Here is a 26,128-nt window from a genome sequence, read left to right as displayed (position 1 = left end):
ATGCTGTTGGTGAATTTTTTTTAACAATGTTGATCTAAAAATCCTTTGCATTTAATATTCTGTTATCCTGTAAGGTTACTATTAACTTTGATGTGTGTGTGTGTGTGTGTGTGTGTGTATGTGTGTGTGTGTGTGTGTATGTGTGTATGTGTTAACTATTATATAGCAAAGTTAATATATATGTTAATATGTGTGTTTATACACACACACACACACACAATTGCCTGTCTACAAGAAGTGTCTCAACTGCTCTACTATTTGGGCATCACAACATGATTAAATGCATACAAGCAACAACGTCTTGACTTGGGCAGCAAGAAAACCATTGTGGCATAAGATCAATAGTTATATTGTTTTCCCTAAGAATGTTTTTGCCACTGCTTCCTGTGGTCCTCAAAGCCCCAGACAAACATGTAAAACTATACTTTTTCTTCTTTCTGTGTGTATGTTGTCTATTCAAATGAAATGTACCAGGGAAGGATCTAGAGGTCCCACATAGAAGCTAAGATGGCTTGAATGACTGTGAAGCTAATAAAACACATTTAATCTCACAGGACATTGTTTATATCAAGTACTTGTTAGATTCATCATGAACTCAGAGCAGGAAAAAAAATTAACAAGCATATTTGTAAAATCCTGCATGAAGGTTTGGGAAAATAAATAGCTAGCACAGGATGAGGGAGACCTAATATCAACATTGTTAGTGTGAAACATATCCCCAGGATTTTCACTGAACACAAATGTAATAACAGACAACAGTTTGACGCAATGGTTTAAAAAGTATTTGTATGCATTGGATTCTAATTTTCATCTCATGGAGGGAAGAATAATTTCCCCAAATCCTTAACCTAATAGGTACATGAAATGTGTCTTGAGATTCTCAGCATCTCATCATAAAAGATACAGTAACAAACAGGCTGGGGAACAGATGGTCTTAAGAGACACATTCAGTCTGGAGTAATGGAGACTAAAGAAACATTGCAGGCGTCTGCAAATACTTCAAGGGTTCCTACATAAAAGCAGGCTTATTCTTTATTTACCTTGTAACTATAGAGAAGGGTCATTTAGTGAAAATGGATTAACAAGGTAACAGATCTTGGTACTCAATACCTGTGAAGGTTCCAAAGGGAAGGAGCAGGGATTTTGAACAAAGCGACATCCCACAAGGAAAATTCTGACTTATTCTCCTATCTGGATTTGAATCTATATATTTCTTTGGAGAAAAACATGACAGAGTTGATAAGGTATAAAGACAATTTTAATAGTCAACCGAGAAAACTGAAAGTAGATTTACATATGAGCAGAGATGAAGGAGTTCAAAAGACCACCCTATGATATGCCTAGATGTAACCTGAATAGCCTAAAATTCATCCTTTAAAAATCTTCTTAGGAGCTAGGTAACTATTAATAAGAAAGACAGACTGATGGTTATAATCATACACATTCCTTGCTTATTTTTATTCATGTGTCTTTACACCTAGGGAAATACATTCCATATTCTTCAAGGAACATGTGGGGTGGAGTATTAAAAGATATCTAAGAAAGAAAAAGACAGCGTTAATATCCCAAAACGAAATGAGTAGCCAGAAGTTTGGAATCCTAACTACAAATAAGAAAACACATGGGAAAAGAGGAAACCACAACCCATGGGTCGTGATCCCTTTGTGGGGTCACATATCAGATATCCTGCATATCAGATATTTACATTATGATTCAGAGCAGTAGCAAAATTAGAGTTATGAAGTAGCAATGAAAGTTATTTTATGGTTGGGGGTCACCACAATGAGAAGCTGTATTAAAGGGTTGCAGTATCGGGAAGGTGGAGAACCACTGCCATTAGAGGAAAGACTGTACTGATCGCACGAAGAGATGACTGGGAAAACAACCACAGCAACTGTGAGACTGACCGGTGAGAACACATGAATCCATAAGTCAGGAATGACGTGGACTCATTGTGTCCAGTGGATGCTGTGGTGTCCTGTGGGTTTTTCACTCTGCCCTACTGCAGTCGCTCAGTACTGACCATGTTTTTGGCTTCTGCGTATGTGCAGTCCAGCCACCCATAAGGATAATGAGTTCTAGCACTCAAATCAGACTTGGATTATAACCTCATATGACAAATCACATGGATTGTTCTTGTAAGATAAGACACAATCCTGTAATTCCAAATAAGCGGACCCAACGCATTTCCGTTGCTACGGTGTGACTGTTTTCTACAGGATGGTGGAATGGATCCCAGCTACCCTGAAAAGTTTCAGGATAGGAAAGTAGCCATTTTCTGATGTCACTTTTTTATTTATGAATAAAACCTCATCACATAACATTCCCTGTGATGTCAAACACAAAATCCAACTGGTATGCTCTCTCTCTCTCTCTCTCTCTCTCTCTCTCTCTCTCTCTCTGACACACACACACACACACACACACACACACACACACACACACACACACACTGAATCTATCCCTGGCCTCTGGCTCCAGAGGAGTGGTTACCTGACATCAGTACCCTGCTCCTACATATTTATGTAATCTCCTATGCTTCCTTAACAGGCATTGGTTATCCATAATCTAGGGTCAGGAATTAGCATGGAGGAGAGTCCGAACATTACAGCTAGGAAGAAGTTGCTGTGTGAACTAAGAATATTTGTACAGATAAAAGCCAAAGCTACGATACCAAATGAACAGTGGCCACAGTCAATAGCCAAAGTTAAACATGGCTCCCCATAAATAAAACAAAACACAACAACAAAACTACTTATTTATTAAAAGCTCACTTAAATACCACATCTATCATTAAGACTTCCTCATCCACTCCACCACTCTTCTTATTTAGTTAGGTCATTGTTTTGAGATGACTTTCACTACCTTCTGCTATGTGTTCCATCTTTGGACATACAGATACCGTCTCTCAGACTATGTTACAACCACATGAGGGCACATGCTTTGTGTAGGCTCCAGTCTCTAGGTCATGAAAAGATACTGCTTTTGGGAATGGCACGGTGTGCCAGCCACTCACAAGACTCTCTTAGCAAGCCTGGGTCTTAGTGTAAGACCCAGGGGATTCCTGGAGTGGCTGGAGGAGATGTGCTTGGGAATCTGCATTCTTACAAGAGACTGGACATTGGATAATGTATGTTTCCTGAACTTGGTGGGTATATGGCTTGGCACGGAGCAGCTGTTCGTGAATGCCTGCTGCAGCTTTAAGGATAATGCTTTTTAGCATGTCTGTATGCATTTATGCGAAACAAAGAGGTGTTGATTTGCTTAAGGTGTCTCCTCTCTGCCACTGGATAGTAAATACTTAAAAGGGGTGCCATCCTACCCGGGCAGCAATGCATACCTCCATTTAGTGTTTTTCCTAAAGCACCAGGCTCTTCCTAAAATTACCCATAAATACTTGTTTATGCTGCGGAGGAGAAAGATGCAGGTGGCGGAGGAGAAATGGCATAGGAGAGTGAGTTTATGATTGGGGGAGGGGAGGCATAGAGGGGGGATTATGCAGAAATCTCCTTTGTCTTGATAGGCAGGGATTCAAAAGGTCTAATGAAGTTTCTATCAGTGCTACTCTGCTCTTGCTAGCACCAGATCATTCTCCGAAATCTATTTAAGATGACTAAAGACAGCCTTACGCGAACTGCAGACAAACCACAAGCGACTAACAAGAAATTTGTCTTCTGAAACTAAAGAAATGTCCATCCTATTTTTCTTCCTCAAACAGAATTCAGGGAAATCAGTTCCATTTCCACATGCACATGTATGTTTGCATATATATAAACTTGGCAATGACTTTCGTCAATTAAGATCGGGGTTAATGAGCTATAAAATGGATTTGTCCAGGCACCAGTGCCTTTACATTTTCTTTTATTACAAAGGGTGTTCCTCATCTTTCACTCACGTCTAACTCCCCCACAAACCTTCTGGGCTTTTGTTTTATTATTACAAATAGCCAAAAATCAAAGATGGAAATGAACAATTTAGAAAAGGTTGCATGTGTACAAAACAAGAAATGATTCTGTGTTCTTTTTATTTTTTTTTATTTTTTTTTTTTTTTGGTTTTTCGAGACAGGGTTTCTCTGTGTAGCTTTGCGCCTTTCCTGGAACTTACTCTGTAGACCAGGCTGGCCTCAAACTCACAGAGATCCGCCTGCCTCTGCCTCCCAAGTGCTGGGATTAAAGGCATGTACCACCACCGCCTGGCTGTGTTCCCTATTCTTTAGGCTTCAATTTTTCAAATTTTGTAAAGAACTCTTATTTCAATTTCTATGTTACTAATGTCCAAATATCTGTGCTCAAGGATTTCATTTTGGTTTTTTGGGGTTTTCTTTGTGGGTATTTATATTTTTAAGATAGTATTTTACTGTTAGTTGAAGCCTATGATCTTCCTGTCTCAGCTTTCTAAGTCCTGGTGTTACAGAATAAATATAGCTGTCTTATTATGTTGGCCATCTCCTACTGGACATGAGACCTTACAGAACAAACTCAATGGCATTTTGAGAGGTTCTTTGTCTCATAATGCTTTATTAGAACTTAGTTTTCTCTACTTTACATTAAAGGTCTTTTGTGAATATATTGATTACTGGTTTTGTGTCTTTATGGAATTTCTGTGTGTATCTGCATCATTTGTATTCCTTGTGCTTTTTGTTTGGCTGCTTTTCTTCTGTTTGTTTTGTCCTGTCCCAGTTTAATTTTATTTCATATTATTTTATTATTATTATTATTTTTAATATGCCTGTTTGTTTTCTAATGAAAGAGAGATTTTAGTGGATTTGGGTGGCAGGGGAGTTGGAGAGGATCTGGGAGGAATTTGGGGAGGGGAACCCTTATCAGAGTATATTGTATGAAAAAAAGTTTTCAATAATAAAAAATGGATAGACAGGCATTCTGACTCAAAATAACTATAGTATCGCTTCATGTCCCCAAAATTAGTTCTAACCAAATATTTCCATATTAAGTATGAATATTAAATATATATATATATATATATATATATATATATATATATATTGAAAAGCTAAAAGATCTCTTTGGATTGAGTGCCATGTAGACAACAAAGTTAAGTAATTTACCCAAATTTGCAAAATTAATTAAATTATACACCAAATTTCTTATTCTGTGATCTATGAAAGCTTAGGAAGAATCATGGACCTTCATAATCTTGTCAAAATTGACTGTACATCTATCTCAGACTAATGAAATATTCCTCGACATGGTTGAAATAAATATGGCTATAATTCTAATTTATAAAATATTTTGTGTCCATAAGTTATTCTAAAATATTGATAGTCACACAACCATAAAGTTTCCTTGAGTAGTAATTCTGATGAGCAGCCCCTGATCACAGATAACTGGCATCTGCAGATAACAGGTAGTTCGCCATATCTTACGTTATCATGATTCAGAACACCAATCCTTAGAGAGTAGTTACAGTGCCATGTACTTTCTTTCCCATCTTTTCTCACATTGATAGAACTGCTGCCCTCTGGAGCCAAAAACAACAAAGTGTCTTTTGCCCACTAGGGTATATTTCAAATATTGGAAGTCTGCTAGTATATTCTGATAAGCCTATGCCTCTCTGGTCATTAAAGTCAATATTCCCCCAATATTTGGTCACTTTTCTGAACTAAACATGGTTAGAAATGGAAGGGACACATATTGTTTTGTTCTTATTCTCTAAAATACACACAATGAAAACCTGACCACTTTGTACCTGTACTCTGACATGGCCATGACTGACTCTGTATTTTCATGGTGGTTTTTTTTTTTCTTTGTGAAGGTTCAGGGTGGGGAGAATCATTTGGACATCTTACTGACAAGATCAGAGGTTAAGGACTTTTCTGGAGGTTTTCACTGGAAGAGCATAGGAGGTAAAGCTGGCCCTTCAGGTTCAACTCTATCATCTGGTCCTATTTCCAGACTGAATAATAAATGAAGAGAAAGTGAAAAAAATTGCATTTTCCAAAATAGAAACATTAACTGGTTTTATATATATGAAAACTCAGTCACTTCCTCCCCCATACATGAAATGATAAAGAATGGAATACCTTAACTTATTGGACCATAAGGCCAAAGAATGAGAATAATGAAAACTCACATCTATGAGGAAGCCTTAGTCTTCAAGAGCACATTGGATGTTTTGGTCACATTTTTCTAGAGATCCCTTGATTTAAAAACGTTATACACTCTGTATTGTTTTTTGGGAATCCTTGGCAAGAGAAAATATTAAAGAATATCACACCAAATTATTATGACCAGTGTTTGTTTCTTAGGTCCTCGTATTCTCAACATCGATTTTTTAAATTCTTGAAGGTAGATGAAGAAAAAATGTATTAGTTTTGCTTCAAAATAATTCAGTTAGAGAGTAGATATAGGAAAGTATAGGGTTATAAATAAAAACCTTATTGGAGTATTGGACTGTCAATTGTCAGACCTGTGTGATATATTCATTTGGATTTTCTTACCAACCTGTTCTCTTTAGATTTGTATGTGATAATATGTTCTGTGACTGAAATCAAGTAACAACAATAGAGCACTTAAGTCTCACACAGAACTGCTGTACCTTGGAACCCACAGATGGAAGTGGAAGAGCTGGAAAGGCTTTTCCTTGTGGTCAGGACATTTGCGACAATGATAACAGTTCATTAAAGATGCCACTGCCAAGAACATCACTCATGGAAACAATATTCCTGGGCAAATGGCTCACTTCAGCTCTTGGCCTCATGACCAAGGAGACAATGGGAAAATCATTCTATAACTAGGTAACTACTGATCACATAGTATCTGTTTGGTGAGGAAAATTATAATAGCCAATATGCAGTATAGAATTGAGAATTACATACATACATACATACATACATGTCCAATATTTAAGTTGTATCTTTATATCCATAGCTTATGAATTGCAAATGACTAGAGTCTGGATGTCAGCAAATGCAACAAGTTTCTATGGAAGCTTTTGACTTTAAGGAGCTTCCCTTTTGACAGATTCCTTAGGTTATGGAAGGCAGCCATCAGCAGTCTGTGGAAAAATGAAATGCTGCAAGTCTATTTTTATGCAGCTGGGATCAAGTTACTAAACGGATCAAAAGAAATAATTTCTTTGAAGAAGTGGCTGTTGACACCAGTGCCCTAAAAATAAGTGCAATTCTGAGGATACAGAGACTTGTTTATATCTCAGTGGGAGTAACTATAAATGCCCTGCCATATATACACTTGCACTCCAGATATAGTGGATGTCGTTCTGAACATATTTTAATATCCTCCAGTTTAACGTCCCTGTTAATAAGAGGATAATTTCATACTACCTCCAAAGCAACTGACACAGCTAAGAACAGTTGTTAGTACTGAGATTTGCTTATAGTGTTAATAATAAAAACAAAAACAGCCATTTATCCAACAAAGTCTTTACTTTGAGCCAAATAGCATCCAAAATATTTTCTAACATGTTTTCATTTGCTTTTATAATTGAATTTTATTTTAAGAACCAGGTATTAGTGCCATCATTCTGTAGATAAAGCACCTGATTCTTAGAATGCTAAGTGTAACTTGGAAAGGTTTCAGATTGTGTGTCTCAGATACAGATTTGGATATCGGGCTTTTAATTAAAAATCTGTTTCCAAAGATTTATTTATTTTTTTAAGTTATATAACTGTGGAGAGAGTAAGTGTATTTGAATGAGGGTATCCTCCAAGGCTAGAAGAGGGTGTCAGATCCCTTGGTGCTGGAGTTACAGGCAGAAATGAGTCACCAGATGTGGTTGCTGGGACAGAATTCAGGCCCTCTTGCCAGACCACTGTAGCTCCTGAAATACAAATCTCCTCTTATCTAAACTATATATTATGTCTTTAGCTTAGATAACATATCAATTTATTCTAAAATATGGAGAGAATATTAATACATTTTAAAAATAGCTTTTAAAACCCTCTTCATATGTGAAAGTGAACTTGATTAGTGGAATTTCAGTCAACTGAGAGTCTAACAATGCACAAAGCATATTGGAGACTGGAGAGCGCAAGGGGGAGGAAGTACTAAGGTGGCTAAATAACAGCACGATAGTTAGCAATCTTTAAAATCACAGTGTAAAGTCACAGAGCAAAAACTCAGGAATGGCACTCTGGGAAACAAGACAAATGGTTGATCAAACAGTACAAGGGTAATGTTTGTAATACAGTTTTTAAGAGAAACCTTTTCTGGCTTTGAGTCGAAAGCAAATGTGATCTCCTCATAGCCATCATAAACAAATGGATCAATATTTCTTTGAAATACAGTTAATTTCAAAGAAGTGAATTAAATATTTGCTAAGTGAATCAGAATCCTGCTCCTCACCACACCTGGCCAGGCCACACTCAGAGGATGTTGACTTCAACATGCCTGTTTTCAAATTCCTAGAAGAGGTACCACATGATTAAAAGGAGGATATTCCAAAGCTAAACTAAGCAAAGTCACTTTAGGAACTATCTATGGTTAGAGAAATAAGAAACAAAAATGAAAGTAAATTTTCTGACAGTGCTATATTAGAAAAATTATACTATGCAATTTGTATTAGTAAAATATTTAGATGAATATAACAATAATGTTGAAGGGGTATGTAAAGAATATAGTGGAAAAGATCACCATTTATTAATATTTGAGGAAAATAAAATATAAATTTAAATTTGAACTTTGTATTTTTAACATAAGTGGAGCCCTGCTTCCTATCTCTGCTGGCTTGAATGCTGTATCTTTTCTCCCATTTCTTTTTGGTTTTGAGGGTATAACTTAATTACAGCATTTCTCCTTTACTTTTCTTCCTTCCAAACTCTCCCTTCACCCCTCCCAACTTTCCTTCAAATTCATACCCCCTTTTTTTTACCGATTGTTATTGCATGCATATATATGTGTGTGTGTGTATATATATATATACACACACATATATACATACATACATATATATATTCCTAAATATAACGTGTTTAGTCCATATAATGCTACCTATATGTATGATCATTTGGCACTGGGCAGTCATTTGTTGTGCTCTTCCCTGGGGCAGGCCAGCTCTTCTGTTTCTAGCCTTTCTCACTTGCCTGTGAACTTGAACTCTTTAGAATTAAAAACAATATAAAGAACTAAAACAGTTCAGGAACACTTCCTACCATGTAAGCATGAAAAGAGGGAAATAATGTTCATTGGAAAAAGTTTTGTTTTTTTTTTTTTAACTAGTTCGGATGGCCAGGAATTACTTGTTTTCATTTGTGTTCTGATTCTAAGTGGTCCTACCAAAACTTGAAGCATAGCAAGCTATCACAGGAAAGAGAAAGAAAAGAAGAAACATGAACTTTTAGCCAGGTAGTACACTAAGCCACCAAGGTGCTGCAGATGTATGTATTCAAATAATATTAAAGAGAAGTCATTGGGGCTTGATGCTGGGGTTTCCACAACAACTTGATATTGAGAGGGAGTGTGCTATTTTAGGATGAGGACACAGCTTGTTTCCCATTCAAGAAGCACTAGGATGAAACCCTGGTACAACACAAGCAGTTGTGGTGTAATCCCCCGCCCTTAATCTCAGCATCTAGGAGGAGGTGAGAGGAAGAGAGGATCAGAAGTTCAAGGTGAGCCTCCTCAACCACATAGTTCAATGTTAGTCTGGGACAGAAGACTCTTTTTAACAAAAGCAGGGATGGTGCCTCCAGAGATGGCTCAGTGCATAAAAACACTTGTCACTCCCCCAGAGTGTCTAGGTATGGTTCCCAGTCTCCACACAGAAGACCCAACACCTATTTCTAGGGATCCAGCACTCTCCTCTGGCCTCTGTGGGCACTAGGCACACCTGAGGGGCGCATACAGACATGGGAGCACTCACACGAACAGATGAAATAAAATAAAATAAATGATTGAAAGTCACAATTCTTTAAAATATATGGTATTCTCTCTTTTGTTGTTCTTTGGGAAAGTATAAATGGAAAAATCCATTTATAAAAATCAAACTACTTGGGAATGATAAAAATAATATATACATTCGTGAGGGAGACATCTAAAAACAACAGTAATTGGATGGGGACTGACCATGCCAAGTATAATTTTTTTCCTTTAGGATAGGGAGGGCCAAATACCGGGTTTCAAATAAAGATTTTTGAGCTAACAACAACAATGACAGAATATGAACAAATTATTGTTCCAATTTTTTTGATAGTTACAAGTTTGAGAATGATGTACTGGTCATTTGTGAGATTCTCAAAAAGCCATATGACTTTTAAAAAAATTGGCAATGCTCATATTTAAATGTAATGTTGGGACAGGAATATCACCAAAGTATTGTCATGTAAACCCTACTTTTCTAAAGTGACAGAATGAATTAATGGAAGACCTTCAAGTGAGGTCTTAGTCCCATCCCAATCTTGCAAGTCTGTGTTATATTCTTTGCTGCCTCTATACACTCAGGAACTGAAATGAAAGTCACGCACTTTTGAAAGGCAAATTTGTGAAGAATAAAGTGTTTGAATGTGAATATCTGTGAAGTTTCCCAACAAAGACAGTGGGAAGTGGGAAGCATAGATACTGCAGCTTGGTTAGGTACTCTCTGTCCACAGGAAACAGGAAAGTCAATAGCAATCAGGACAATTCTAATTGTTCTAGTTCAGGCATAGATAGAATCCATCATCCCTCTGATTATAGGCATCCGTTCAGAATGATGCATCTTGTCCTGAGTGAACAAAACTAAGGCTAGGCAACCTAGATACAAAGAAGGGAATCATTCAGCATGTTGTTTGGCTCATGGTAAGCTTCATTGGCCATCTAAATGCATTTCCTGGTAGGCCTACTAACTAAAACAACAGAGGTCCAATTTAGTAAACTTATTTACCTTCCTTCCTTCCTTCCTTCCTTCCTTCCTTCCTTCCTTCCTTCCTTCCTTCCTTCCTTCCTTCCTTCCTTCCTCCCTCCCTCCCTCCCTCCCTCCCTCCCTCTCTCTCTCTCTCTCTCTCTCTCTCTCTCTCTCTCTCTCTCTCTCTTTCTTTCTTTCTCTCTCTCTCTTCCTCCCTCCCTCCCTCCCTTCCTTCCTTTCTGTCTGTCTTTCTTTTTCTTTTTTCTTTTCTAGTGACTTTCACAGGCACACACATATACACACTTGTGCATGTATAATTGTATATATGTATAATAACTTCATGAGAATTTTCTGTAAGTAACTGCTAGTATTCATTGATATCATTCAGGTAAATATAACAGTAAGTATATGTGACTTACTCCTAATTTCATAAATAAATTAAAGTATTCTGACAAGTAATTATCAACTTGAAATTTATGAAAGGAACCCAAGTGGTATCTGACCAATGCAAGTACTACATGACCCATAACTCAACTCAATTTTATTCAGGTAAGGTAACCTTATTTTCACACCCTTCCAGGATTTTCCCTCACTTACACAATTTTAAAGTAAGTTGTGGAATCATTTGTTGACTGTAAATATTATCAGAGATATCAGTAAGCTTGTCTTGCTCATCGGTGCAGACCCAGCGCTTAGCAGAACAGCTGTCATGTAGAAGACATACAATAAACATTGGTTAAATGAGGAAGTGGCTGTGTTGGCTGTACCATGTTTAAAGTTGGGGACAAATAGGAAGAAGACAGAACCCAAAAACTGTAGAAAAAAAGGAAGGCAACAGCGTAATTCAGAGACTGGTGACACAGAGAGGCCAGAGAATGGACTGTCAGGATGACATTCACACTGACTGACCCTTTGCTTCAAACATGGGGTACCCATGTCAAATTCCTGAGCACTTAGCATTCTCTGGCTATCCTTGACCACATGCTTGCCTCGGTAAGCTTGCACAGACTGTCTAGATAGTGGATAGGAAATGAGCTGGAGAGAGACTAGGGAGGGATTTCAAGTCTGAAACAGACAAATCTATTGTGCACCAGCCAACAGCCAAAGATTTTCCATCTCCCAGAGAGTCGGTCTAGCTTGCAGGTAGAGTATTGACTGCTAGGCAGAGCACCGCGGCTATAAAACAGACCACTGAGCTAGGCAATAAAAGAGAGAGAGGGAGAGGGAATAAGAGGTCTAATGTCTTGTTTATGTCCCCTTTATGGCATCTTTGAGATGCTCTGCAGTCCCACAGCTGACTTTAGTTCATATGCTTTTCTGATTAAGGCAATACATAGCAAAGCAATCTAATATTAATGTGCAATTTAGAAAAAAATAAAAGGTGTCTAGAAATCTAAGGGAAATTTTCCCAAACAGAGTACCTAAACAATAACAGGAAATGATTTGTTTAAATCTTTTAAAAATAAATCCTTTGTTATAAGTCCCTAAATCATTTTTAACTCATTTAAAATACCCAACTCTACTATGCTGTGTTTAGTGACACTAATGTTTGTTTATAACCTAACCCTTTGAGAATAAGATTATATTCCCAGGGAATAATAACAAGTTTCATTATAACAATCCTAATTACAGATTTATAATGTCCTTAAATAAAAAATGCAAAAGGCTAGTATCAAATCATTATGAAAAAATATTATTTTTAATCTTTATTATTTTATTCACGTTTATGTGTGTTTTCCTGTGTGAGTTTATGTGTACCAAAAATATGCAGGAGTATCCACAGAGGCCAAAAACAGGCATCAGATTCTCAGGAGCTGGAGGTACAGGTCATTATTATCCAAGGTTGGTGCTGGGAACTGAATCCAAGTCTTCCCTAAGAGTAGCAAGAGTTACTCTTAACTATTGAGCTATCTCTATAGCCCACAAAACATATACATAAAATGAAGTGTAAAGCTTGACTGATTAAATGATTCTAAAAATATAAGACATTGAAAAATGGTTTTCATTAAGAACTTAACTACTCTCTTTAATTGAACACTGGTTTTATGATTTTAATTTTCATATTGTAAAACAGATCCTACAGAACTCTGCATAGTAGTCAACATTTTCCTCAAGCTTCTAGGCCTTTACATTGGTAGGAAAGGGTTATATGCATATTTATTTTCTTTCTTCTTCTAAGAGACTATCTTAACCCCAGATGATATTAGGAAACTTTTCATGACTATCTCACCTGGCAGAATGGTACTACAGTTTGGGGACAAGAGCTACAAATAAACAATTGTTTTGGAAAAGGTTTGACATTAGTGGCTCAAATCGTTAGATTTATATTGCTAATAATACCACGGTGTTTAAGGGAAGGAATTTGGAAGACAAAGATGGTTATAATTTGGATCCAGTCATTTATTATCAGACTGATACTGTTTTCTCATCCATAAAGTACCAGTCCCTAGAGATTGTGAGGTTTGAATAATGTGCCTTGAGCAAGGTAGTAGATCACACTGTGCCCAATACATAATGTGTACTCAATAAATGTGAGCAATTTATCACTATCATAAATGATTGTTAGTATTAATAATAAAAGCCACCCATTACAGATGAGTATTGTTACCATCACAAAGCTCACTGTGTATCCCAATTCTAAGAAGGGCTATTTTCTACCTCTCTCTTCTCTGAATTTCTACTTATGCCATAATAACATTACTGATACATAGATTTCTTGTAAGCTCAATATACATAACTCATTACAATAGGGTTCTAAAGACTATAGCCAGACTCACTCCTTCCCTTATGCTGGCCACCATCAGACCTTGTACTTCCTACTTCGATGCAATAATATTACATATTGTCATGAATTATTTATATCTTATTTGACCCGGTAGATATTCTGCTTTTACGGATAAGTCTTAGCTTGTATTCTTACTAGCTAGCATGCTACTGAAACATAATACATGTTTTACCAGGGTTGAATGAAAATGTTCATTTTGAAAAGACAATATACATATTAAAATAATCTACAGACCAAGACAAAATGCCACGAGTTTATGAGGAAGGAAACATGGCACTACTGTTAGTAATTTATAAGTGATATAGTATTCTATCATTGTGCCAGTATTCTGGCTAGTTTAATCCTGTGGTGTGCATGAAGGAGTGGGTTTCTGGAGTGGGAGGAGAAAACACTCAAAGGATGAATTACCACACAGTACCCAGGGGAAAGAATTTAATCATTTACTGAGCTTGGAACTTGTCATTCTTGCCTGTTCTGCAAAGAAACTCACAACTAGAAACTGGGACCTAGCAAGAAATCTAAAGGAGACTGGGGCTTTAGGTTACAAGGAGTTAGAATGTGCAGAGTGGCATCCACCAGAACTATGATCACCAGGAGATACTGCTTTTAGCATAAGGTAAGGAAGCCAAAATTAACCTACCAGTAGAACCAGCCATGTTGGCTTTATTCATTAACAGCAAATATGCCCCAATATAAGTCACCTAATCAAGGAGCTGTCCCTGGTGTAGATTTAACCTTATTTTTTAATAGGATTTCAGGCCTGGAAGTTCCTATGTAGATCAGGCTAGTCTCAAAGTCACAGAGACTCACCAGCCCCGGCTTCCTGAGTGCCAGAATTAAAGACGTGTGTCATCACACCTAGCCAGGTTTAGACATTTTAAGAATGAGAGGCACAGATTTGTCCAAAAGAAATGGCTTGAGCCAGATGGTGGCACAAGCCTTTAATCCAGCACTCAGGAGGGAGAGGCAGACAGATTTCTGAGTTCAAGGCCAGCCTAGTCTATAGAGTGAGTTCCAGAATAGTTAGGGCTACACAGTGAAATCTGGTCTCAAACCTCCCCCCAAAAACAGAGAAAGAAAGAAAATAAAGGAAGGAAGGAAGGAAGGAAGGAAGGAAGGAAGGAAGGAAGGAAGGAAGGAAGGAAGGAAGGAAGGAAAGAAAGAAAGAAAGAAAGAAAGAAAGAAAGAAAGAAAGAAAGAAAGAAAGAAAGAAAGAAAGAAAGAGAAGAATTACTTGAGTTGCAAGATCCTATGTATCCCAGAAAAGGACTACACAGGCCAGACAAAAAAGTTGTTAGTCTCTTGACCACCAGGATTGGGTCACTAGTAGAATCTAAAAATGAGCTGGTTCAAGGCCCAGAATAAGCATGGAGTGAACACATGGTGAGCTTCCAGTTCAGTGAAAGACCTTGCTTGTTTTAAGGAAATAAGGCTGAGAGACAAAGAGGAGGAAGACTCTGGTGTCCTCTGGCCTCCAAATGCTTGTGCATCCTCACACTCAAATACACATATATGTATATATATACATTTTAAAAAAAGCATCAGGAAACAAGGAGAAAACATTGTCCTGGGCATCATCATTTATTTATTTTCTGATGTTTAGTAACTACACGTGGAGTGCCAGATCTGAAATATCCTATCAACCTTCACCTCCGGGAATGACATGGTTCCTCCGTTGGGAGTGATTTATCGTGAATGCCAACATGGAAGGTATCATCCATGTGCACTGGCAGCTGCAGCATCCCATGGGCAGGACCCCTTCTGCTGCTCTATGACCTATGACGGGAAATGACAGAGGGTTGGAGCGCAGGCGCACTGGGGAAGTCAGATGTTTCTATCTTTTCTCTGATGAGAAGTCAGGGATTTTACCTGTAATGCTCCAAAGACAAGACTTCCTTAGAAGCCTTCCTTCCTTTTGCTTCACAAGCCTTCTTTTTCTATACTACTTTTCTCATCACTTCTTTTCTCCTTCTTCAGGATCCTGCACTAATTTGTGTTTCCTGGATTTTCCTAACAGTTGTCTCTTTGGGGATATATTTCTTAGTCATGACCAGCTTAGTAGGTGGGTAGTTTTTATTTTCCTTTTAATTTTATTTTTGTCAACGTCAGTTAGGCTGTTGAATATGAATAGATATTTGCTTAAAACTTTGAACCCCAAATTAGGTCTTCTTCATGCAAGATTTCTATACACTGGCCACAGCTCCCCAGTGATCATTTTCTCAGAAGGAGTAAACTGACAAATGAAAACTGGGCTAAGAACAGAAGACATAGCCAGGCAATAGTAGCTCATGCCTTCAGTCTCAAAAGAGGCAGCCACATCTCTGAGTCTGAGGCCAGCTTGGGCTACAGAGCAAGTACCAGAGCAGCCGGGGGCAAGGGATACACAAAGAAACCCTGTCTCAAAACAAAACAAGACAAAAGAATAGGAGAAATCACTTCTGATATTTGCTGAAAATAATTCATCCTATACATTGGACAAATGTTTTGCTGTGGCCCTTGCTTTACCTGCAAAATGAAGTCTGGAATAAAGTGAGCTCATTGGATTCTTTCAGGTCTAGCAGTTTCCAGGGGAGTAATCACAACTGATCACTTATACCCCTGACACCCTTCCCCACCACTGGGGATCTCACTGCCAGAAAGACTGGTGGAGAGCTGGCAGCTAATCTCCCATCCTTCTGAGCACTTTGCTCCAAAAGTGCATCCGGCCTGAGCCTCTTCTCATCTTGACCTACCTGGAAGGATGGCCTTTGTCAGATGTTGACTATGAGAAAGGAAAGGAGGAATAAGTTAACTCTCCCGAATTACTACACACAACGTGGTAGGTCAGTGTTCCATGACCTCTTGGCTATTTCAGCCTTTAGCCTCAGAATATGGATTTCTCTAAGTAAGGCAAAGCGTGGGAAGGAATTTAACTAGTCAGTGTTTTCCTACTTATTAACATGGAGTAAAATCAGGTTGGCTTAAAAGAATACATCTTCTCCATAATATATTGCTCAGAGACCTGTTTCCTATGGAATTTTTCTGGTCTGTGGATCCTCAAATTATCACAGAAAATCTCCAACTCCACCTCAGATCTGGACACTCAATAGGGCCACCTATCATGTAAACATTTTCTTCAATTTCATGAGTTCTACACTATCATTCTCTTTCCCAATTCCATTCAAAACACCAATATTCCTTTTGGAGCTATCTGTCACTTTGTCTGGCAACTCTCTCTCCACCCACACACATGGCTTGTTCCCTTTGGTTCACCCAGGTCCATCCCAGCTGCTCCTTCACCCACTCAGCTCCCAGCAACTTCTGCATCAATGTCCCTTAAACTTGGAAGAGCCTTCTGATCAATGTGTTTCAAGCTACCTTCTAACTTCTACAAGAAATAAAATTCCTTAAGCTCCATCTGTTCGAAGAGGCCAATTTCAATGATCACTCCCTTTAATACTTTAATATGGGCTATAATTTGGGTGTTCAATATCCAGTGGTCTGTACAGATCCATGTATGAAAGGCTTGATCTTAAGGTTGATCTCCTGAGAGATGGCAGAAACTTTGGAAGGTGAAACTTAGTAGAGGGGAGGTCAGTGTGGGCTTACATTTTCAGAGACTTTGAAGATCTCGGTTTCTTCCTCTCTTCTTAACTTCCTAGCTATGAGGTCATCCCTTTCCTAGACCATGCCATCTGAAATGCAGCCTGTTTATCAACACTTGAGTAAGCAACAGTGGTATTCCATTGGACAGTTTAGATCCCAGGAGCCGTTCCTGTTCACAGAATTAACAGTTTGCTTCTCTCCGTCATTATTAAATCTTCTCATGTCAGACTCTAATAATCAAATATTCTGGAGACCACAACGTAGTTCACTCACTCTAACGACTTCCTTAATTTGGTACTGCCAGATAGTATTTGAAAGTGGCAAATCCCAGGAGCCTTAGCACAGTCTATATCCAGTTAACAGAACTCATACATATGCTCTGGGGAATACTGACACAGATGGCCTCCACCTCAAACCAGCACTGTTCGTGGGTCAGCTAGGGGTGGCAGCATGCCATCTCGTGACTTCTTTCCTGAGCTGCACATTGCCACCATTTTGATTTCTGCCACAGCTGAAGCCCCTTTTAGGAAAGTTCCCCAGCTTTTTCTTCACACTGCATAGGGATATCACTCCCCACACCTCCACCACCTTGCTGCCTGGCTTAGAATACCAACAAACATTATCATGCATTTCCCAGATGGTTTCATTACTTTATCAATGGCTTTGATAAAAATAACGAAGACCTGATACTTAAATTTATAAACATGGACTCAAGATAAAAAAGATAACCTGAATATAATTCAATTTTAAAAATTCCCTAACAAAAATAATATTATTAAATATCTGTAAATGAATATATTTACATATATATTCAAAAGTGATATTCTTTAACAACAGTTCTGACACATAAGATGGTTGCTAAGAGACCAAGGGCCTTCCATCACATACAGTATGACTAAGCTGGGCAAAGGGAGTGGAGCAAGACAGAACAAGTTTCCACCATGGAAATTCACAAATTGTGTATCCTGAAATTTACATTTAATACCCCTGAGCCATGGCTGACTAGACAACTGAAACTATGAGAAACAAATGTAGATCAGTGTGGACTTCTGCAAAAATGAGTACACACAAATGCATCTATGGGTAAACACTCTACGTGCATTATTTCTGTACTTTACAATTAATATTGAGTCATGGTATAGTGTTTTGATAACAAAAACACTATTTTTCAAAGTCCTTATTAAAATTAATGTTCCCAAAAAATTAAAGATTCTAACTATTTCAAACTGGTCGTTGTTAGCAAAAATAATATTTTAAAGAGAAAGAGTAAAATTTTTGAACTTAAGCTTTAAATGATCAAATCTATAAACACAAAATGTTGAAAATTTTATTTAATAGTAACATAGTTGAAAAAGGAATTCAGATATTTTTATTCATGGTTATCTCAACAAAAGTCAATCATGAGCTTTAGCAACCCAGAAAGCTTAGTTTAGTAAGCAGTTATTTGAGCTAATGACCCTTATAGCAGAGGCAGTTGGGATGTTCTCCTTTTTAGTGCACCGAGGATATATGAGCACTACTCATAGTAAGATTCTGCATTAATAAGATTAGCATAAACAAATCTAACCGTCAGAGCATTTGAAATTGAGAGATGACAGCAGAAGGTAAGGTTGATAAGAATGGTTTCTATGCTTTTTTGAAACTTCAGCTATTATGACTGTAACTCACAACAGAAATAGGAATAACAATTGCTTCTTACTGAGTCAGAATCCCTTTTTCGGTGAGTTGGTGAAATCAGTGTACTAGGTTGAATCCTGGATTCAAGATGTAGCTATGGGCCAGGTACTCGGCTTCAGGTGAACTCCAGGTTTTTCGTCTATTCCCATTCAATGCTATGCCACCAGGGACTGGGCAAGGAGCTGCATGCTTTAAATACACACTTATTTCTATGCCCCTCATAACATTATATTATAGCTATCATCTTTCACTTATAGTTAGCAAAAATGAGGCCTAGTGATTTATTAGACAATCCCTAAAGTTCTTTTTAAAAGGAACAATTACATCCACTTCAAGTTGTCACTCCAGTCAGAGGTCTGGGTTCATCCTGTGGTCCCTTACATTTTTCATGTAACACTTCTATTACCCACAAATCGACAGATTACTCAATTGTTAATGAAACAAGATATTTTACACATGAAAAAAACAGAGCAAGGATGGAGAAATAGTCCCCTAGTCAGAGCTAATACTGTCTGCTTAGCATTTCTCACATATTTTTTAAAGCTCTTTTGTAATACTTCAGTGGGTTTTGAGGGAAAGTAACTTGATAATGAAAACAATCTTGTCTGAAAGAGTAAAATCCATTTCTAATTAACTGTTAACAATTGACTGTTTTCCCTTCTTCGTGGGACATTGTTCCTGGTGGGTTCAGGGCCCAAACACTGAGAAGGAAGGTAAATAGATATAATAGTGGTCAGGTTCATATGTCTCTTTAAGAAGATTAAGTACAAGCTGTCCTTTAATATGTATATGATTTTTAACATTTACATTTCTGTTAACTCAAACCTACATAAAGAACTTCTGCCAAGGCAGGAGAAATGAATGCCAAGTTGAGTTCTAGTCAGTTAGTTTTCTAAAGGCAAAAATGATGAGAACAGCATGAAATAATGGACAGTTAAAGTATATGGTCTTATGAAGCCTCTCTTTGGAGAGGCTGTGATTTTTTTTTTTTTTCTTAATGACATTAGAAAATGGTTCTGTTAAATTTTAAGACCTTCTTAAACACTTGATCACTTTTGAGACAATGAGCACCATTGTAAACTTCTAGGAACTTCTGAATTAAGAAACGAATGCCATTTCTTCATAACGTTTTATGAAACACTCACTGTGGCCACCAAATATCAAAACCATTAGGGCCCTAGGAAATGCAACATGAGTCCTAAAAACAAGCAGGACCAGATGTTTAGATAATTAATCCCATTAAATTTCTCAGTTGATCTTGTGGAAATTAATCCAAGAGTATACATGCTTCATCTGCTTTCAGACTTTTTCTGCTTCCACAAAAGGCTAACGCTACCTAAGACATTTTAGAGAGAAACCATCTAAACGAAGTAAAAACACAAATTGCTTTGGTTTGGTTTGATTTGGTTTGAATGAGACTTCCTATGATGGTTTGCTCTAGCCTCCCTGCAACCCTGTTAACAGTAGACTAGGTCAGAAGGGCACAGTGCTGACATCTTTGTGCGTGTCCTTTGATGACTGTATATTCATAATAAAAAGATGAGTTTGCCTGATGCTTACAGTTACCCCCACACTCTATTTCGTAGATATCCCAGGAAAAAGATCTCCCTGGGACCCAACAATCTATGGACTTGGCAATCTCCAAAAATGTGAGACACTGGTCTCTTTATTAGTTACCCTCTTTATTAGCTACTCTTATTAATTACCCAGTACTCATTGTCATGTTATGGCAAGACAATACTAAGACATTCTTTTAAATCAGATCACTCATAACACAATGAGGTTAAAGAAAAATTTATAGTAAGAAAACCATACCAGAATTGTCATTTCAATTATATAAAATGAACATCAATGTATCTCTATCCGCATATTAAGTAAAATGGATGTGTATTTGTAATTGTTTATAGTTGCTGCCAAACATGACTCTGCTTTTGATCTCTTTGATCATGACATAGAGATTCTTGTTTCATGGAGGATCTGCCTTACTTCTGTCAGCAACAGAACCCGGTGCACATGTGTTGGCTCTTTCACAGCTACTCAGCACATTAAGTAATGTTGTAATTCATTTTTATTACACTATATACAAACTGAGGTTTGTCTTTCTTGCATCCTGTTACTGAAAATGTCTTGCAGAAATGCTTCCCATCAGGGAGTTGGCAACAACTCTGAAGTCTGGCTTCTGACAGAGTGGATTCTCTAAGGAAAGAGTTGATGTAGAATTATAATTTTATGTCCCTGACTCCATCATATTATATTGTAATGTAGGATATTTGTTAAAATGATCCTGATAGTCTAACAATGGTTGGGCATTTTTTCCTTATCATGTTTCAAAGACACCTTCCAGACACTGTTTTATTCTTCCATTTATGTGACAACCTTTTATTGGATATTTCCCCCCAATACAATTCCTATGAAAGATCTGATGATTACAACAGAAAAGAAAAAAACTCCCAAAACTGGTTGCTACCTTTGAGATGTTTATAGACTGGTTATTTATGTGGTCAGCACATTCATCAACTGAAAACACATCTTGGTGGCTTTAGGAGAATGTCTATCAGCATCACTGCTGACCAAATTGACAAGGGAGGCCTGCCCCAAGTCTCTCATTTGGTGTCATGAAGCCATGCAGGGGGATGACAGAAGCTGTGAATGAAGTGACATGATAACCCAGTCATGCACAAGCAGACAGGCCAGGGAATTTGCACAAACACACATGCACCCAGTGTTCCTGCTTTTCAATAACTGTAATCTTGAAATGTGGTGAATGACAGCATTTAGTCTGTCACTTTAGACTGCTAAGACAGCAGTCCTTACACTCATCATTAGGAGTGCAAGAGACAGAACTCACTAGAGTACTAATCATTTATAATCCTAATCAATGAAGGTAGGTGAAGATATCAATAAAATAGAAATGTGTTATGGCCTGCTGAGTAAATCTCTTGAACATATCTCAATACATGGATCTGTAACATGGATCCCCCATTTTCCCATTAGTTATTCCCAACTAGCTGCTGAAATATTGAACTCAGTAGCACCTTCTCAGAGTTTTTTTCCCCCCCAGGGGGGCTTTCTCTGCTTTGCACAATTCAGAAATCAATTGTCAATCTGTTGTCAATGCCTGCCTTGATTTCATTAAGCAAGTGACCTTTCAGTCCCCTTTGTTAATGGATCCATCATACAGGGCAGTAACAGGAATGGAGTAGGTGCTCTATAAATACTGTAAAAAGTAGATGTTGAGGAGCCTCTACTCCAAGGCACAACCTCACACCGAAATTCAAATTTCAATTCAACACTGTGCATTGCACGTCTTATGCTTTCTGATGCTATGATATCCATTTTTTTCTTGAAAAGGTTAAATTGACAAGCAAAAACTTAAGATTGTTATGTCAAACTTATCTTCAAAATTGTCTATATTGAGTCACCCAAATAGCTTTCTTCTTGACCTTATTTTGTCCTGAAATGGTATTGTTGAACTATTTGGAATATCAAATTACCTTTTAAGTGTATGTACTTTTTTGTAAATGTTCAAGACAGGGAAAAGAAATGTACTTTTCATGTTGTAACTAGAAATCCACAGACATCATAGGTTGGTTTATTAAAAGGGATCACACCTAGAGGAATTTAGAAACTGGTTTGTTACATGCTGTATATCTCACACATTAATAGATTTTCAGCTCTTTCTGCACAGGAACCCACAACTTAGAGCACAAGCTATCTATCCCAGTGCACTCCAGACTGGTCTCCACAAAACGGAGACTTTCACATCAGAACAACTCTAGTGAGTTCTGGCCTCCTGTTACAGTCCACACTGCTGGGAAATCAGAATCAAATTGTTGGAGGTAAAGAGGACAGGTAAATACTCAGGGAAGTTGATTTAGCTGTCTTAAGGAGATCAAGTTATCCAAGAGAAAAGAGGCAAAAGAGTTAACAAGAGGATAAAAGCAAATGATACTAAGTACTTGAATACAAAAGTGGGTCCTTGTGTTGCTGACTGAATATGCTGATGGTGTGGGAAATGGACTGCGAGGTCGAGGCTAGAGAGCACTATTCGATTAGGAACTTGGCTGTAACTAGTCCTAATTACATTGCTTTAAAAACAATTTGCTTTACTTGGGCAACGAATACTTTTGATTCAAATGTTATGTTTTTTAATACAATAGCTGTACCCCTGTTTGAATGTACTCTGCAGGTTATGTTATTTATTTTTTAAATCTGAGACATGGTATTAAAGATTTAGGAACATCGGGGCAATGTTGGTCTTGATTAGAATGGAGGGTTCTGGCAAAGACTCCAGTTGCGGTTTATTTCAGTTCCAATGTACTAATAAGGCAGGCTGGCTTTTAGCAAATGGATCAATGTGTCTTAATCTCCAATCTGAGACTTTCTTTTGGTTACTAAGCTTCTAATTTACAGAGAAGAATGAGAATTAAAATGATCAGGCAGCCACACATAGCTTACAGAGGAACACAAAACAATAGAAAATACTTTTCCTTGATGATGTTTTTTTTTTTTTTTCTGTTTGGAAGTCATTTCTGTACCACTCAAAAAATATGCATAGGGACCATCTCATTTAATAACATATTTTTTTTCTGATGATAAAATAATCTTATGAGCAATTGACTTCACTTGTAAACATCTCTGTAGATTAATTTTTGCTGCTACCTAATGAGGCAAATTATGAAGCTTACTTATCAATTTATCAAAGTTGCCATGTATGATAATCATTGAGGTGTCTCTTTCCTGAGTTATTATCTGTTTGTCATGAATAGAGGCAAACCTGCAATTCTCACACGACTTAATCATAAGGGTTACAGAATAGCTAGTGATAAAACCTAAGAACAAAGCCTATGTAATTACACTATAGTTTCCAAATACATAAGTGAGAATCCAAACCACAAGCCTTTGCAGGTAAACTGTTGATGTGTTTGTTTTCCAGTCTCTCTAATCCCCACAGTTACCCTCATGGTCCTCACCACATGGTCCAAACAGAGGCTTGACTGAGTTCAGACTACTAACAAACCATTTTCATAGGCTGCATCTCACTGTACTTAGATATCTGTTCTTTGTTTTTTCTCTAGAAAACCACCAGATGATGGAAAGGTAATGCTTCTAATTAATGGGAAAGTGAGACAGGTTACAATAGGCAAAGCAAAACCAATTTTTTTGTTTGTTTGTTTGTTTGTTTTTACATCTTTATTCATTTATTTGGTGGCGGTAAGGTCAGAAGACAGCTTTCAGGAGTCAGTTCTCTTCCACCATGTGGGTTTCAGAGATCACACTCAAGTTGTTAGGCCTGGTGGCAAAAGCCTTTCCCCACTGAGCCACCTCATTGTCCTTACCACCCTTTTGAGACAGTCTCAGTACATAGCTCCGATTGTGTGGGAACCTGGGCTCCTCCTGTCTCAGCCTCACTAGAGTTGGGTTTTAGGTGTGCACCACTGTGCTTGGCATAAGAATGAATGGCAAAACCAATTTTTAAAAGTTATCTAAATATTACATATTATAAACTAGTTGGTATATCTGGAAGATATATCCTCAGAGGAGTAGGAGTTGTATTTATATCGCTAATGTTTGATGCCTGATACATATATATTCTATGCACTAATAAGTTGGTGAAAACAACCAGGAAATAGCAAGGACCAATTCCAGGCAGAGAGCCCTGAACTACATCAGCCTGCAAACGGGGCAGTCAGACAAAAGGGTGCAGTGAGAGTCAGGATGAACAGCATTTAAATTCAAGGGATTCTACTTAAAAATCTCCAGGTCTTTAAATCTGAACCAACTGGGGCTGGAGAGACAGCTCGGAGGCTAAGAGCACTTGCGGCTCCTGCAGAGGACCTGCGTTTATATGCCAACACCTATATGACCTCTAACAACCATCTGTGTTCCAGTCCCAGGGCATGTGCTGCATTCTAGCTTCCCTGGGCAGCAGGCACAAACTTGGTACACAGATACAAGTGTAGGCCAAACAGCCATTCACATAAAATAATTGAAGACAAAGTTTGACCGCATGACAACATATATGGGATAGAAGAGACTAGGAGAATTCTGATAAATAAAACACAGGTAAAAACTAAATCCCAAGTTCTTTCCATCAACAAGCGCTATCACCTTTGGACGGGATCACCACCATTAACTTGAAGGTTCTCTCTGCCCCAAAGTAAATGCAGCCTGGATGATTTTCCCACTTGGAAAATGTTATTTCTTTTGTCTCTAAAACTTGAGTGTTTTCTTTTCAAGTGTTAATACCATTGGCTTTCAGAGCTGAGAGACCTCTCTGGACAAGGCAACACTTATATAAAGATGCCTGGCCTTGAAGGTCATTTATCTGCTTCCTGGAGTGTGAGCCTGGGAGAAAGAATAGAAGACACTGTGCTGCTTCCAGAAAGGAAACAGCAAGAGTTTGTTAATTTAAGGGAGTAAACATATCTCAGCTATCAAGAACATGTTGGGAATTTATGGGAAACGAGAGATGGGTACAATTAAGCCATTTCAAAGTTTTATCTTTTTTTCCCTTTTTGGCTTTGATGACAATGTGAAATACACAGTGTATCAGAGTTTGCTCATATTATAGCAACTAGCAGCTTCATTTTTTTTCTTTTACTTCATCTTCTTTTTAAATGATTTCTTTATTCTTATTATATGCACGTGCGAGGGTCTGCTTATGTGTATGTATATATGTGTACTAGTGCCTGGAGGACAGAAGAGGGTATGAGCTACCCTGGAAATATAGTCACAGGTAGTGTGAGCTACCCAACATGGTACTGGGCACTGAACCCCACAATTGCTCTTACCCAGTGGGCCATTTCCCCAGCTCTTGGGACAAGGTCTTATGTATCCCATGCTGTTCTCAAACTTGGGGTCAAAGATGACCTTGAATTGTTATTCTTCCTGTCTCCAACCTCTCAAGCACCAAGATTACAGGCCTATATGCCATGCTCAGTTTTATGTGTTCCTGAGGATCAAACTCAGGGCTTCCTGTATACTAGGTAAGTACTCTACAGACTGAGTTAAATCCCAAGCCATTTCCCTAGTATTTTTGTTTCTTGAAGTTTTCTGTATGTTTACATGGAGGTGTTCTTTAGTAAGAGTAGACAGATCTGGAAAACAGGCTTTCATGTTTTTTTTGTAATAAATAAAAAAATAATAAGACAAAACAAAACCTAGCACATCAAAACAAACAGAAGAAAAAGAGTCCAAGGGAAGACACAAGGCTCAGAGACCCACCCATTTGCACACTCAGGATTCCCATAAAAACACTAAACTAGAAGCCATCACATATA

The 26,128-nt window shown here is 37.8% G+C and overlaps 1 protein-coding gene across 31 annotated transcripts in view; it reads right to left on the bottom strand.

Annotated features, from left to right (window-relative positions):
• Positions 1-26,128, bottom strand: part of Nrxn1 (neurexin 1) — a 1,067,728-nt gene that overhangs the window by 440,612 nt on the left and 600,988 nt on the right. The window lies entirely within an intron of this gene.

Source organism: Peromyscus leucopus, chromosome 22 (assembly GCF_004664715.2).
Source record: "Peromyscus leucopus breed LL Stock chromosome 22, UCI_PerLeu_2.1, whole genome shotgun sequence".
NCBI lineage: Eukaryota > Metazoa > Chordata > Mammalia > Rodentia > Cricetidae > Peromyscus > Peromyscus leucopus.
Note: the sequence above shows the minus strand (reverse complement) of the source record. Positions and strands in the feature narration are given on the sequence as shown.